The following is a 16,603-nucleotide window of genomic DNA, read 5'->3' as shown; positions in this document are numbered from 1 at the left end:
CTTGCAGTCTTTATCTGTGACACAGACCACAGTGGGAAAATGTAGGTGTTACTGTGGAGAGTGGTTCCTGATCAAAGCTTATGACATGATTTTACGTGCGTTATCATGTTGAAGTTCACGACCGCTCTGCAAAGGATAAGACTATCTATTATTCCTGCTCCATGTTAGGTGTGAGCATGGAGTTCAGTCCTTGAGAATGTTGAACTGGCCCTTGGCACTACCACGTGCTGACATCAGGCCCTCCGGAATCTCATCCCAGTTTTTCTACTTCCTGGCTGTGTGACCTTGGTCCACCATGTCACCTTTCTAGAACATTACCACTGACATACTTATCCGACAGAATTGTCATGAGGGCCATCCACGTCAACCCACTAATTAATCATCTATTCTGCACTATACGCTGAATTACATTAAAATCATGCCTGTGAGGAGTGACTTGGATACAGTTGAAAGAGCTACACAAGTGCAAACTATTAGCATATCAACGTATTTTCTCAGTATTTGCCTCTTCTTAATAAAAGCCAAACACAGGGGGGATTTTGGCTCATATTCCAACTGACTTCATTCTTGTTGACTAAAACTAAAGAAAAAGAGAGACGGCTCTGTCATGAAGAAACTTAAAATATGATGAGAAGACAAAACATGAGCAGACAGGTCGCATCTGGCCCTCTTTTTCTCTCAACCTTTCCAGGGCCTAGTGGATGTATTAGTTAGGGTTTTCTAGAGAAACAGAACCAATAAGATATATATATATAGATATATCTGCAGAGATTAGATGATAGATAGATAGATAGATAGATAGATAGATAGATAGATAGATAGATAGATATAGACAGACAGACAGAGAGAGGAAGATATTTATTATAAGGAATTGGCTCATGGACTGTGAAAGCTGAGAAGTCCCCCCATCTGCCACCTGCAAGCTGCAGACCCAGGAAAGCCGGGGGTGTAATCACTCCAAGTCTGAAAGCCTGAGGACCAGGAACACCAAGTGCAGAAGACTGATGTCCCCAGTTCAGGAAATCAGGCAAAAAAGGCCAAATTCTTCCTTCTTCTGATTTGTTTGCTCTGGTTTAGCCCTTAACAGATTCAGGACCTCAACAGATTGGATGATACCCACTCACACTGGGGAGGGCAATTGGCAATGAGTCCACAGAATCACATGCTAATTTCATCCAGAAACTCCCTCAAAGACACACTCAGACATAAAGTTTAATCAAATATCTGGGTACCAATCGGGTTGATACTTAAAATTAACCATCACAGTGGCATTCATGCAATGTAGAATATAATGAAATATTGTCTTATTTTTTTGCTACCATTTCATGTTAGCTAGACTGGTCTCAACAACTAGACTTCATACATTCTTGAGGGCATAGACCTATGGAGGGCAGTTAGTTTTATCTTGAGAACCAACCCCTACTGATGGGAGGGCCTTGCTACTCAAAGTGTGGTCCATGCACGCACCATCAGCTGAGAACTTAGAAATGCAGAAACTAGGACCCAACCCCATATCTACTTACTTGGAATCAGCATTGTAACATAATGCCTAGCTGATTAATGTGCCCTTTAAAATGTGATAAGTGCTGGATCTTGAGAATGGTGTTAAGACTGTAAAGCTCTCAGCTACAAAATCACTTTGATAACTTTTGTGATATCTTTCATGGCTAAAGGGAGCAAGAAGCATTTGGGGTCCCAACCTTAGCAAAGACCAGGTCTTATACTTCAATATCTCCAACATCACCTAACACAATTATGGACAGAATCTAAGTACAGTAGATTCTTGATACTCATATAATGACTTCATCTGATCCCCTTACTTATAACCAAATTTATAGATATCATTAACTCATATAGATATCACAAAGGCATATGATTTCTTCTATAGTATAAATGTAAGGGAGTTGTTGTGGAATTCTCAGACACAGAACGTTGATTAGAGGTGATCAAGGGTTGCAGGTGAGGGAGAGGGTGAGAGTTATTGCTTAATGGTTGTATAGGTTTTGCTTGCGGTAATGAGAAGATTTTGGAAACAGCAGTGATAATTGAATAATATTGTGAATGTAATTTAATTAATGCCACTGAATTGCACACTTAAAATGGTTTACACAGAAATTTACACATATATAAATATAATAAAAATTAATTTCAGGACTTTCCTGGTGGCACAGTGGTAAGGAATCTGCCTGTCAATGCAGGAGACACAGGTTCGAGCCCTGGTCCCGGAGGATCCCACATGCCACGGAGCAACTAGACCCATGCACCACAACTACTGAGCCTGTGCTCTATAGCCCGCAAGCCACAGCTGCTAAGCCCGTGTGCCACAACTACTGAAGCCCGTGCACCTAGAGCCTGTGCTCCACAACCAGAGAAGCCGCTGCAATGAGAAGCCCACACCACAACGAGGAGTAGCCCCCACTGCCCACAATTGGAGAAAGCTCGTGCACAGCAACAAAGACCCAACGCAGCCAAATAAATAAATAAGTAAATAAATAAATAAATTTTAAGGGAAAAAAATTAATTTCAAAAAAGAGAGAAAGTTGCTGTGGGCGGGGGACACTGAGTGTAAGACAAAATTAGGCTGAGATCTGTAGGCCGGTATTAAGGGTCAAAGGCTGCCTTGCACCCATTCCTGTGAGGTCTCTAAGGGGAAGGTGCAGGAAGGATAAGCAAGGCAAAGGAGTATTTATTACCAGCCAATTGGATGCTTAGTATTCACAGAAGATTTTAAAAGTGTCATAGGTCTTCCAAAGCAAGTGAAGAGTGACGACATGGAGGGGAACCAAGTGGTTGGAGACTGATGGAGCCTGTGCCAAAAGCTGTGAAGAGTAAGAGACGTGATCTGGCCAAGGTGGGAGATGCCCCAGGTGGACGCAGTGGAACAGGGCTGAGGAAGCGCAAAGCATGCTGGGCTTGGCGAAGATGGGAGAAGTCACATCATGGGGCCATCTCACAAAAAGACCTTATGGTCATGATAAGGAATTATAATTTTTTTTTTAAGGAATCATAATTTTTGACCATAATAAATGCCCTCACATTAGCACTAGTCTAAAACTGATCTATTACTTTCCCCTCTCACAGATGAGAAACTCTAGTCATGGCCTCAGAGCCAGTTAGTGACACAACCCAGACAAGATCTCTCGTCTCCTGATTCCATTCCCTCGCCTTCCATCATTTTGAGGCAAGCACCACAGCAGGGACACCCACCTACTGCACATTATTCATGAGAATCCCTCATCCCTCTGTCCTGGGATTTCTCACAAGATGCAATGATTTGCAGTTTGAAACCATCAATACAAGACCTTCATAGATTTATTAAAGAGTAAATCTATTGACTAAATGGATTATTTATCACAAATAAATAGAACTTTTAAAGACCTTAAAAGAGTTTACTTTTATACTGCAGCCAACTATTTCTCTAGTCCTTTGAAAGCTAGCAATTATTATGGCCAAAGACCAAAGGGCCAGCACAAACAACTAGCAAATGCATGAATCTGGGCTCTGTTTAGTCTTCTTTTGTGAGGGTAATCATGTGTTCGTTGAAGTGAGACCATATGAGTCAATTATGTGTTGGCTGAGCAGAACGACTGTTTAGAAATTCGGAAGTTACAGTTGAAACGTGTGTAGAAATTCCAACATGTTATCATTTACTTCTGAGGCTAATAATTACTATGGAGATAATCATTTCATACCAAGAAAATCATCTTACCCTCAGCAATAAACAATGGATTGTGCACACAGGGTGACCCTCCATTTGTCTCGTTTGCCAAGGGCTGAGAGGCTCCCTGGACATGGGACTTTTGGTGCTGAAAGTCCCAGCTAACTGGGACAAGTAGGTCACCGCATGTGTGCACCTACTATGTGCTGGGCACCATGAGGGTGTGTAGAGAGACTTGAAATATGACCCTTTCCCTTAAAAACATTATAATAATCTCAGAGGTATTTTTAACCTTAATGTGTCTGTATCTTCCCATTTCCACATATATGACCTTCTCTCTCATCATCCAAAGGCAACCATCTGCCTTGGCAAGGAGGTCGAGGGAATGCATGTGATTAGGACTCTTACAGCAGAAATGAGAGAGAAGGAAAGCACATTTGGTATTCAGTTTTTGAGTACTAACACAGAACTTCCAAGACCATACTTTAAAAGCCATACCGTATCAAGATACAGTATATATTCCTTAAGCGCCAATGAACATATCAAGAACCAGACCTGGCTGACGTGAACACTGGGTTTTTTCCTAAGCAAGGCATAGAGAGTGCTCAGGATATGACATGATAGATGTCCTATTTGATAGACAGGGAAGCTGGTCATCTTTCTGACCCAGTGGAGAAAGGACACTGAGGCAGGGGAGCAAGCAATCAGAAACATGTGCAGTGGACATTTAGGTGGTTTCCATGTCCTGGCTATTGCACTGCTGCAATGAACATTGGGGTACATGTGTCCTTTTGAATTATGGTTTTCTCAGGGTATATGCCAGTAGTGAGATTGCTGGGTCATGTGGTAGTTCTATTTTTCGTTTTTTAAGGCACCTCCATACTATTCTCTACAGTGGCTGTGGAATCTAGAAAAATGGTACAGATGAACCTACCTCCAAGGCAGAAACAGAGACGCAAACATAGAGAACGGACACATGCACACAGTGGGGGAAGGGGAGGGTGGGATGAAGTGGGAGATTAGGATTGCTATATATACACTACCATGTGTAAAACAGATAGCTAGTGGGAACCTGCTCTAAAGCACAGGAAGCTCAGCTCGGTGCTCTGTGACGACCTAGATGGGTGGGATGCGGTGGGGGCGGGGGGGAGGAGGTCCAAGAAGGAGGGGATGTATGTATACATATAGCTGATTCACTTTATTATACAGAAGAAACTAACACGACGTTGTAAAGCAATTATACTCCAATTTAAAATAAATAAATAATTTTTTTAAAAAAAATAAAGGAACATATGCAATGTATTCCACCTCTAGAATTTCAAAATGGAGGACTCGATAGTTTGAAGGCTTTGCCAGACGTCCCTGGTGTCCCAGCCACCCGCCAAAGTGGAGCAGCCACATCTGTTAGATTGGTGATTCCGCACAGTTAGGCAGAGAAACAGCCAAAATTGGCACTCTTGAGCCTCCCTCAGCCCCACCCCACCCTCAGTATGGAACGGACCCAGAAGTCTCTGCATTCGTGGCAGGGAAGTTGGAAGGTAACTGCACTGACAGCCCCAAGTGACCTCACAAGGTCAGGAGGTAAAGTGTCAGAGCCATGTGGACCATGGGGACTGGCAGCCACACTGGGGGCAGGAAAGAGAAAGAGGGAGAAAACAAATCCCAAATTCATCCACTGCACCTCAAGGTCACCTGTGCAAGTGACCTGGAAACATTCCAAACCAAAGGCAACCTTCCCCCTCAGATCCAAGACTTTTCCCACTTCCACGAAGACACAGAAGTTCCTGTTCCCTACCAGGTGCCATCTTTGGGAGGAAAGAAGGTGGACATTGAATAATTGAGCATTTACCAAAATGGGCTGCTTGAAAGCAAAAGAGATTATTTAAACCAGAGGAGACTCAGATACAGTTTACTGGCAAATAAAATTCTTTCCACTCCATCTCACCCCCTCCTCTCTCCCCCAGACTTCTATCCTATGCAATAGGGGCACATGAAAATTTCACCAGTGATTAGAAACAAGGAAGCTCCTTTTCTTACACATGTAAGAAATGGTGCAAAACTTTTTTGACCCACCTCACAAGTTGTAGGTCCAAAAGACAAAGTGAATATGAACAAATCACAAAGGAGGCATTATTTAAAGACAGATCATTTCATTACCAGTTGGGTAGGCCTTGAAAATAAAGGCACTGGACAGGGACGTTTTAAGCGAGGAAGATTCCTAAAGACCTCCTCTTGTCACTTCAGAGGTTTGGTTATGCTGCAGTGGCAACCCCAAAATTTCAGCACCACAAACGTTTATCTCTTGCTCTTGCCACGTGACTGTTTTGGGTTGGTGGGTCTTTGTTCACCACACTGCTTCGGGGACCCAGGCTAATGGAACAGCCACCCTCTGGAACGTTGACAGTCACTGCAAAGAGAAAACAGAGCTCAAAGGGGTCTCAAACTTGCAATTTAATGCTTCAGCCCCAAGGGCTAGCCTAGCATCCACTTGTCCACACAATTCATTTGCTGGTGCTACCCCATGGCTCTGCCCAACCACAAGGGGGCCAGGAAGCTTAGCACTGCCACATGCCTGGAAATATTTGGCCAACCACATGTAAGGTGAGACTTTGTTATTGCCTTATCTCGTGCTCTTTCGACATCACATGATTCAAAGTCAAATTGGCTGCGTATATAAGCTTATTAGCTTATTAGTTGGCTAACGTTTTCATCAGCATAGAGTGAAGTCTTCTTCCTCCTTCATTCTGTCTCTGCTTCCATTAGAAGGAGTTTATCCTCCAGGAAGCTCCTCAGGCAATACCTCACCAACCCCTACCCCTGTCAGCCTGATCTGCCCAAGCAAGTCAGAATTCCCCACCCCGCCACACACACATACTGCTTAGGCTCAAGTTGGGACTCCCTTTATCCTAGTTTTTACTGATTTTTATTGTTCCACTTGATAATAGTAATACAAACACATTATTTTTTTTTCTAAAGTACTATATAAATTGCATCATGCCCAGACAGGAAAAAGCCACATAAAAACAACATATGGAAGATGCTTCTATGACTTTCCTCATCTGAACACAAGAATCTTGACTGAAATTTTCAGAGGTCTATCCAGTCTGCAACTTGAAGGGGGTCTGTAACTTAAGATGTTATTAGTAACCCAGATAATAGCTGGGTGCTCATAGATTTATGTAAAATGAATTCAAATCCCCTCTCTAAGGTCTGTGGCAGCCCAGAGCCCTCTTTGTTATTTCGCTGCCTTTCCAGAACTTTCTCTCTTGAGCTCCTCTCGTCAGGGCTTATAGCTGTATTTGCCATCACTGTATTGACCCACGTCACTCAGATTCAACCCCTTATCCAGGCTCCATAAGATACCTGCTCCCAGCAGACACCTGTGAGTTTATTTAAATTAGGCTAAATATCGTAACTTCTTTAAATTAATTTTTATTGGAGTATAGTTGATTTACAGTGTTGTATTAGTTTCAGGTGTACAGCAAAATGAGTCAGTTATACATACATATACATATATCTACTCTTTTTTAGATTCTGTTCCCATATAGGTCATTACAGAGTATAGAGCAGAGTTAAATATCACTAACTTTTAAATAAGTTTGATATTAACTTCAATAATAAATAAAGATTATTTAAACCCACTGAATATTTGTGAGTCATGGGATAAGACAGGATCAGAATACACTACTGGGCTGTCATAGCAAAATACCACAGACTGGATGGCTCAAATAACAGAAATGTATTTCCCACAGTTTTGTTGGCTGGTAAGTCCAAGATCAGGGTGCTGGCATAGTCAGTTTCTGGTGAGAGCTCTCTTCCTGACTTGCAGGCAGCCACCTCCTTGCTGTGTCCTCATATGGCCTTTCCTCTGTGCACCATCAGGGGAAAATGTGGATCAAAACAAACCCACTTTCCCTAAAGACCTGGTTATCATCCCACTTTGCCACAAGGTGGCAGTATTGGAGACAGTTGGTGTTTCCTTCCAGCAGCTAAAGCAATAGTGGGAAAACAATACAATATTAAAACACAGCTCATACGTGATAACCAGCTTCCAGAGCTCAAACGTAACAAGTATTTTCTAATAAAGCAGAACCTTCCAGGAGTACTTGAGTTGTTTTATAGCCGGGTATTACATGATAAAGCAATTGAGCCACTTGCTAGTTCCAGAACAGAGCTCTCAACGAGGAGGGAAGAAAAGATTTATATAGAAAACAACAAGCAATGGTAGGGGTAAAGAAGAAACTGTATGGGATGTAAACATTAAAATAAAAGATTTGACATTAAAACTGTGGCCAATAAAAAGGAAAAAATGAGAATCAGAAAACTAATCCCATTAGACATAGAGAATAGACTGGTGGTTGCCAAGGGGGAGGGAGATGGGAGAGGGCTAGACTGGGAGTCTGGGATTAGTAGATGGATACTATTATATATAGAATGGATAAACAAAGTCCTAGTGTATAGCACAGGAAACTATATTCAATATCCTATGATAAACAATAACGGACAAGAATATGAAAAACAATGTATACATGTATAACACATATTATATTATACATATATATGTATAACTGACTCACTTTGCTGTATAGCAGTAATTAAGACAACATTGTAATTCAACTTTATTTCTATTTCAAAAATTGTTTAAAGAAATCTAATCCCATTATGTTTGGGAGTCAACCTGTAATAAAGCCCAGCATAAAAATACCTCTTTAGTATATGGAGTCAGATATGCGGCAGATTGCATCATTTGTTCTCTGTGAATCAAGCCAACACGTACTTGCTGAATGTCTCCCACGCACCAGGCGCAGCACCAGAAACATCACGGGACAAGGTAGAACAGCAGGATTGTCCACGGCACTGCGGAACATCCAGGAAGGACCGGGAGGGCTTCTCCAGGGAGGTGACATTTTCGTTGAGCCCAGGGAAGTTGGCCTGTCCTGATGAGTGGAGGGTGGTGGGGCACAGGTGCTGAGAGAGGCAGGAAAATAACCCAGACGGAAAGAGCAAACACCCAGGGGTGTGAACAGCTGTATTTGAATAACAACATCCTATTCAGAAGACAGGGGAGAAAGTGACAGGGAAAGTGGCCAGAAAACCAAGCAGAGTTTGCAGAGAGAACCTGAACATCATGGGTGATGGAAATCACCAAAGGCTTTCAAGCGAAGGGTAAGACCCAGTTGGTGCTCTTTAGAGAGCTCCCTCTAAACACTCCAGAGGGTTGACTGGGGTAGAGAGAGAAGTTAGAAAGGCCTATTAGGGGGTGTTCATCCTGGCCCAAGTGGCCCACAGTGACCTTGACAGTGAGGATGGAAAGAAGGCACAGATTCAAGGATATTCAGGAGGCCAGTAGAATGCAAAAGAGAGCAGATGCCAGAGGGAGTATGCTTTCTAGCTCAGGAAGAAAAGGAGGGAGAAGGCAGAGAAAGGGGAAGGGAGACACATCCAGATTATCAGCAAACTGTGCCAGGCGAGTGGATGCACGTTGTGGGTTTGACCAGGATAAAGATACAGCTCGTTCAGGAAGGGTACTTTGCCTGAAGAAAGGTTTGTCACCTGCCCTAGCTCCTGGGGGGTAACCTCTAAGCCCTTGGAATGTCCTGCCTGAAAAGTGTCTTTATTTACCTGGGGGCCTTGGCCCACACCTGCTAGTCTGTGCTAATGATGTAATTTGCGATGGAGGTCTTTGGGCCATGTGGTATCAACTTGACCTCAGGAAGGGCCAGAGACTAAGATCAGCCACATGGGCTGTCAACCCATGTCTAGGTGACCAAATCTCAATAAAAACTCTGAGAGCAAGTCTCAGAGGAGCTCCCCTGGTTCCAAATACTCAGTGAGTGTTGCCACATCATTACTGGGAAAGTCAGTGCTGTTCGCAGGAGTCCACATGGAGAGGACAACTGAGATGTCATGTCTGGAACTCTCCCAGACGCTGTCCCGTGTGCCTCTTCTCCTGGCCAATTCTGACTGGTATCCTTTCACTGTAATAAATCACAACCACGAGTATACTGGCTTTCTGAGTTCTGTGAGTCCTTCTAACAAATCACTGGACCTGGGGGAGGTCTTGGGACCTCCCCAACTGCATAGGTAGAAAACACAACACTAACCACTAACTGAAGCCCTGATCAGAATGAGGACAATCATGACGGTGACCTGGCACTGTACCAAGAGCTTAAGAAATGCTATCTTTTCTAATCCTCAAAATTACCCATCAAATAAGAATAATTACTTTCACATTATAAATGAGGCTGAGTCTCATATGTGTGTCCCAATTGATAAATAAAGCACCTTGCAGTTAGGAGTCTAACCAGGTCTGACTTCAGAGCAGCTGTTCCAAACATCAGGCACATAATAAAGTAGAAGGTAAATATTTTTAAATATTAATAAGATTTTATTTTTAGTTTTATTTTGCGGTCCCCACACCTCCTTGTACCTTGTGGTTCTTTCCCTGCATTTAAGCAGCAGGTGAAACACTCAGTGTTGAGGGGCTCAGGGAAGAGATGCCCCAGAAGGATGCAGACAGAACAAAAGAAGCAATTTTGAGTGTTTAGGAGTCTCAACCCCAGCAAAAGCACCAGAAGAATGCATGGTGAGGACAGATCATGCTGTGGTTTCACTGACACCTCATGAAGCTTGCCCGGGCTGGGGTAAGGACAGAGTTGGGGTGCAGGGATCTTGGGTCCGGCCAGCACCCCTGCCAAGCTCAGGGAGGCGGGATGCTGAGTAAGCCCCCAAGGAGTTTAGAGAACCCAAGAGCAAGTGGCGCCTGGGGAGGCTGAGCTGGGACGGTGTGGGAGCAGATGAAATGTCTGCATATGCCCATGAGGCAGAGTATCGAGTCCCCTGAGCCTCGGTGGGGCAGCTCTCTGCTGTAGATGTCCCCATTTCACAGAGGGCCGGAGGACAAAAGGAGACTTGCAGTCAGGGAGGGGAGGGGACAGAGCAATGGAGCAAGGACCGAAGCCCAGACAGGAACATCACATGTGGGGGTGGCAGTGCTGAGCTCCACTGCTCCCTCCACGCAGTTCCCGGGAAGTCAGCAGCCCTCCAGAGCCCAGGCGCATCACCAAAGATGCCCGAATGGACGGAGATGACGTTTCTAACTGAACCTAACAGAGGCTTGACATCCTAACAAGATTCTGCTGCAGAGAAGCAAAGACAGCTCTGTTTCTGAGGTCTGGAACCTAGATTCTTATCTGCTGCCTGGGGGTCTCCATGCTTGACGCGTGGGTGGTCTGCCCTGGGGTTTCAGCACAAACCTGTAACAAGCACTGCACCACGTGAAACTCTTTCTCGGCTGCTCTGTGAAAGCAGACGGTTTCTCTGTGGGTGATACCCTGTTGGTAACACTCTTTATTTAGTCTGCCAGGTCCCAGAGAGCGTTCCGTTCTGCTCCCTCAGAAGAGGTTCGTGGTGACTTATCTGGGGGGACCCCTAGGAGAATGCCTTCCCAGCCCTGTCCGTGATAGCAGCGTTTAGAGTTAGGAAGCATGGAGATGGCTTCCCTGTCAAGGACTCTGGGGGTTTCAGAATAGCCCTGGACTGGGGGCCAGGAGGCCTGGGGCTCCCATCTGAGTTCTGCCATAATCAGCTGTGACCTTGGGCAAGCAGGTCAATCTCTCTTCGCTTCAGTGTCCTGTCTTAAAATAGAGGCAATTATTTCTTCACTGCTTAGTCACAGGAGTGAAGTGAGGAGGGAATGAGGTCAGGAACTGAAACGTTGGTCTAAGGACCAGAAAGCAGCTTGACATGGTCCCATCATCCTTGCGCATCTTTCTTCTCCACTTCTTCTACCAGAGGCGTCAGGGCTGCATATTCCTTTTTTGCAATACATGATAACCTCAGCTGTGGTTAGACATAGTCCCTGCCCTAAAGAAGCCCTCTAGCTTACAACTCCCCTGCTAGATTCAGAGGAAGTACCAAACTCTTCCAGAGTCTACACCATGTGCCACAGAACCTGACCCCGTGTCTCTCTCCAACCTCATCCCCTGGGATGTCACATTGCTCATTCAGCTCACCCACACTGGTCTCCATGCAGCCCTCAATTGTTCATGTCTGTTCCAACCTCATCCTTGCTGTTCCCTCTGCCCCGAACGATCTCTTGGGTCTTCCCACACTCCCTCCCTCACTTTCTTTGGGTCTCCGAGAAACAACAGTGCCAAATTTTCCTCCATTCCCTTCCCTCGGTTGGCAAACAACAGCGCAACTTCTAGCTCTCAGATTGAACGTGATCACATTTGTATTGGACTAACCTGTCTCCCCTCCACCCCCCACCACACACACACTGCACCCCATCCATCTCCCATATTTGAAACCCAGCCTTTCCAATTCAACCCCTTCAGGCAGCAGAAGGACTTGAATTTTAGGAAACAACATTCAGATCTTCTCTCCGTCCCATTGTCTGCCATCCTCTCCCTTTGTCTCTCTTTACTTTAGCCCACCCTCTAATGGTTCCCTGCTCACAGATTTCTTTGGGGATTTAAATACTTTTAAAGGGAAGTTTTAAAAGAGCAATGGCAACTAGTATCCTGCCAGGTAGCTCAGAAAAGACTCAGGCATCCCCAGTTCCCACCCCAGCTCTATAACTGGCTCTGGGCTTCCAACCTCTCACCCATAGAAACAAAGGGCATTAACTATAAGATCCCTAAAAACTTCCAGTTCGGGCAATTCCTTTACAATCTGAACACAACCAACCGTTTGGCTTCTTCACATATAATATTTCCTTGCCACTCAGGTTTCATTAAATCTGAAGTCACTTGTACCTTTTATACAATCAAGACCTAGAAGGGAAGATGGGCAAGTTATTGAGGAGGGAAGAAACTGCCCTAATTTACTCGATCATCTCTGATATTACTTTTCCAGCCTTGTGACCAAAGGCTGTGTCTCTAGCCCAACAGTTTTCTTTGCCTCCAGGTTCAATGAAACAAAAGAATTTTCTTCAGGCTAACCACATTAGGGAAGGATTTGGATCCCAGACAGATCTTCTGCACACACATGGCTCCATTTGAAAGACCTCCCTATTGTTTTTGGAAGCTCTAAGAAAACGAAGCATATGTTCAACTTTTTTTTAATAGTCTCGTGAAAATGAGTCAGTTTATAGTGTGTTTTGAACCGAGTTCTACATTCCTGTGGCCTTATAGCTCCTGAAACTGGTTAAAACCTACCTCCAGAGGAGTTGAGTAACTCAAAAAACTCTGATGCTGATTTCTAAAAACCACAACCAGAGTCTCACGGCCCTGAGGTGGTTCCATCCTGACTTACCACGAGGACCTTTCCTGAAACAGTGCTAAACTCTTCATGAGCTCTGGATCAGTTAATGCTGGGACAGCTGGGAATGGACCAGCCGGGCCTCCTCACACATCCCTCTCTCTATGTGGTCTACCTGCCCTAACACGTGGCTCCACGACTCCAGGTCACGAGCTCCCGTGGTGCATGTCCCAAGAAATAGTGCCAGGCCGAAGCTATATTACCTTTTAGGACCCAGCTTGGGACACCATGCGGGGGCAGTTCTGCCACAGCCTTACGAATGAAAAATGTTGCCTGCCCTATCAGCAGACAAAGGATGCTGTGGCCATCAAGCCATCAGCCACTACCTCCACCCCTGGCAGTGAGCAGGAGAGAACTCAGAATGGAAGCCAAAGGGCTGCCCACTGACAAGCCAGCAGCCACGGCAGCCACCCCCAACGGTGCCCCCAGAGGGAATTCAGGATGGGAAAGAACAGGATACTGGCCCTAGATAGCTGAGGTGCATATCAAAGGAATGATTTCAATGAGCCCAGACTCTTGCATCTTCTCATACATAGAAAAGCGCTAAATTCATTAACTTGAGATTTCTGGGTTTCTTTAAATTAACAGTAATCTTTTGATGTTCTGACTACCTGGTTTTTGTTGCAAAACTCCTATATATCCTGGCTCCCCCCTTACCGCTTGGGAACAGTTCCTTAGAGCTATCTGAGAGGCTGTTTCCCAGGCTTCAGTCCTCAGAAAGTCTGCCAAATAAAACATAATTCTCAACTTTTAGGTTGCACATTTTTTTCCAGTCGACAGTCTGTTGGTCAAGGCAGTTCCAAAGGTCTAAGTTCAAGGGAAGGAAATATAGACCCTATCTCTCAGTGGAGGAATATCAAATACGTAATGGTGTCACCATCTTTGAAATATTTAACCTCCACCACCGCCCACCTATCACAGGGATATCAATGCCCCTAATTACAAACCAAGCAGGACAAACACGAAATGACTTATCCCAGGGCCACACAGTGAGTAAGTGACAGGGCCAGGATTTAGGGGAAAGGGAGCCTGGAGGATGGAATTCTTGGGGATTAGAGGTGAGAAGCTCCCCCAAGCATCCCAGAGTCCCTGCAAAGGTAAAAGCAGGGCTGCCTAGGTGGTGCAGTGGTTAAGAATCTGCCTGCCAATGCAGGGGACACGGGTTCGATCCCTGCTCCAGGAAGATCCCACATGCCGCGGAGCAACTAAGCCCGCGTACCACAACTATTGAGCCTGCGCTTTAGAGCCCATGAGCCACAACTATTGAGCCCATGAGCTGCAACTACTGAAGCCCACGCACCTAGAGCCCCTGCTCCACAACAAGAGAAGCCACGGCAATGAGGAGCCCGTGCATCACAACGAAGAGTAGCCTCCACTCACCGCAAAAGCCCGCGCACAGCAAAAAAAAAAAAGACCAAAAACAGCCAATAAAATAAATTAATTAATTAAAAAGAAAAAAGGTAAAAGGCAGGACAGGAAGTGCCAGGAGACAGGGTCTTCAGCTAATGTCCCAGCACGAGAGTGAGATCCACAGGGAGAGGAACTGTCTTGCTCATCTTTTTACCGCAGCAGAGTTCAGCACAGTGGGGACAGGTAGGGAAGCTCGGGTATTGGAATTTGCTCCAGGTTGAAGCTATGAGATCTTGGTCAAGGCTCCTAATCTCTCTGAGCTTCAATGTCCTCATCTGTTAAGTGGTAAGAATAATTCCCTCCTAATAAAGCTTATAGGGGTTTCAAAATGCATGTGTGTGAAGTTCTTGATATATGGTAGGAAATCAGTTAAAGGTCACTATCATTATTACACAGACATTCACAAAACTGAAATCAGTCAACAGGTCCTGGGAGTTAGTGCTTGTGTTAATACTTGGGCAGCCTCAGGGGAAAGGTGGGCTGGGACCTCTAACACTTGGGTTGATGAAGAGAATAGCAAAGCTGGGTCTGAATTGCAGTGGAGTGAGGGAGAAAGTGGGCAAGTTTAGGAGAGTTGAAGCACGCACCAGTTACATGGGTGTGGGCACCGAGGAACCAGACAACTCTGTTTCAACTTGGTCGAACTGCTCACTCTCTCAAAGCATTTGTTTCCTCATCTGTAAAAATGCGATAATAGCACTGACCTGATGATATTCGTATAGAAACGAAATAACCCATATAAACACTCTGCAAACTGCCTGGCAGATAGCAAATTTTTACTGTGTTCATTCTTCCTCCCTCTTTCCTTGACATCTGAGAAAGAACAGTTTTACTGATCATTACATTAACTATTTTTATACAATAAATGTGCTGGGTTGGATTTACACCATCCATCCCAATGAATTGGTTTGGGTCATAGAGCCATGCATTCCACATGCATTTATTGAGCACCTACTATATGCCCAGCACAGTGGTGGCTGCCCAATATTCGGAGAAACCAAAACACAGCCATTGCCCTTGAGTTGGTTACAGTGTGGAAGGGAAGACTTAGCAGGAACTTCACAGTTACAGGATAGAAATAAGCCTTTCATTTCTTCCCTGTCATCTGCATTAAAGCCTGACTCTTACACGCAAAGTCTGTGAGCTCCATGCATGTGATGGCAGGTAGGATAGAAGGCATTGCTTGTCCAGGTCAGATCTCAGGATGGTTGTGGGCAACATATTGTTCTGCCTCCCTGGCCTCCTCATCAACCCTCCAGGTTTCCAGGACCCCTGGTGGCAGGACAAGCTGAAGGAGGATGGAAAAGTGCATTGAGTCCTGCTGGCATTGAGACCTGCCTCCTCCCCTGCTTTCCCCAACTTTTCTGCGGTGCCCTCTCTCTGCCACCTTCTACTTGATGGCACAAATACCCTTGCATTTTCACTTCTACTTTATACCCAAAACCAGCTCTCCACAAGAGACATGTTCACCATTTTACACATAAACTTCTGTAACTGGCAAGACAGCTCTGCAGGTTAGATTTCATTATCTTCTCTTTACCTGAGGCTCAGAGAGGTTAGGTGAGTTAAGGGGTCAAGCCAGCGAGTGGCGGAGCTGGATTTGGATGCAGGGCTGCCGAGTTCCAAGTTCAGCTAGTTCATTTCTGTTCAACTAGTATTTAACACACACCTGCCTTATGCCAAGCACTGGGCAAACAGTGACGAGAAAGACATGCCTGCTTCTCCCCAGGGCTCACAGACTAGCAAGGAAGATGAGCACACCAGGAGGAATTTTCAATTTAGGAGAAATGAGATAATGCCCACAAAATGTTTGTCTTGTACCTGGAACTTAGAAAGCTCTCAATTAACATCAGCTATTGTGACTATGAATATCAGTGCAAGGGAAAGGGAAAGGAAGGATGCCACGGAGCATAGACTAGGACAGGCAGCACAATCTTAGGTGCATCACGTGTGTTCTTCATCCTGGGTATTTGTACTTAACTCATTTTGCATTCAGTTTAAAGCATCATTTTGGAGAGACTCAGGGGAAGATTGGGACAGCCCCAGGTAGAATGTGTAGGGGTGAGAAAACTCGAATCCTATCAAAGAGAACTCCTAAGAGAACTAGGGATGTTGAGCCTGAGGCAGAGAAATTGAGGGTCCATTAGGAATTTCACCTGCCTGCTTATAAAAATGACAAGAACTAATACTGCTTAAATCTAAGTGAAGGAAGCCTAAAGTGAGTGTAGCAGCTCCATAAACATTAGGTGCCCAAGCTCTTTATATCTTTTT

The 16,603-nt window shown here is 44.9% G+C and overlaps 1 long non-coding RNA gene across 8 annotated transcripts in view; it reads right to left on the bottom strand.

The window, feature by feature from the left end:
* Positions 1-5,799: 5,799 nt before the first annotated feature.
* LOC130853963 (uncharacterized) overlaps positions 5,800-16,603 on the bottom strand; it is a 62,423-nt gene continuing 51,619 nt past the window's right edge. For 4 of the 8 annotated variants that reach the window (XR_009053926.1, XR_009053923.1, XR_009053927.1 and 1 more), the window contains 2 exons: positions 8,436-15,620; positions 5,800-6,065 (listed from right to left, as the gene is read on the bottom strand). This is a non-coding gene — a long non-coding RNA (uncharacterized LOC130853963). Of the gene's footprint in view, positions 6,066-6,217; positions 7,648-8,363; positions 15,621-16,603 lie in introns of those variants that run through there. The other 4 variants (XR_009053928.1, XR_009053924.1, XR_009053925.1 and 1 more) reach the window with 4 other exon arrangements.

Source organism: Hippopotamus amphibius, chromosome 5, assembly GCF_030028045.1.
Source record: "Hippopotamus amphibius kiboko isolate mHipAmp2 chromosome 5, mHipAmp2.hap2, whole genome shotgun sequence".
Taxonomy (NCBI): domain Eukaryota; kingdom Metazoa; phylum Chordata; class Mammalia; order Artiodactyla; family Hippopotamidae; genus Hippopotamus; species Hippopotamus amphibius.
Note: the sequence above shows the minus strand (reverse complement) of the source record. Positions and strands in the feature narration are given on the sequence as shown.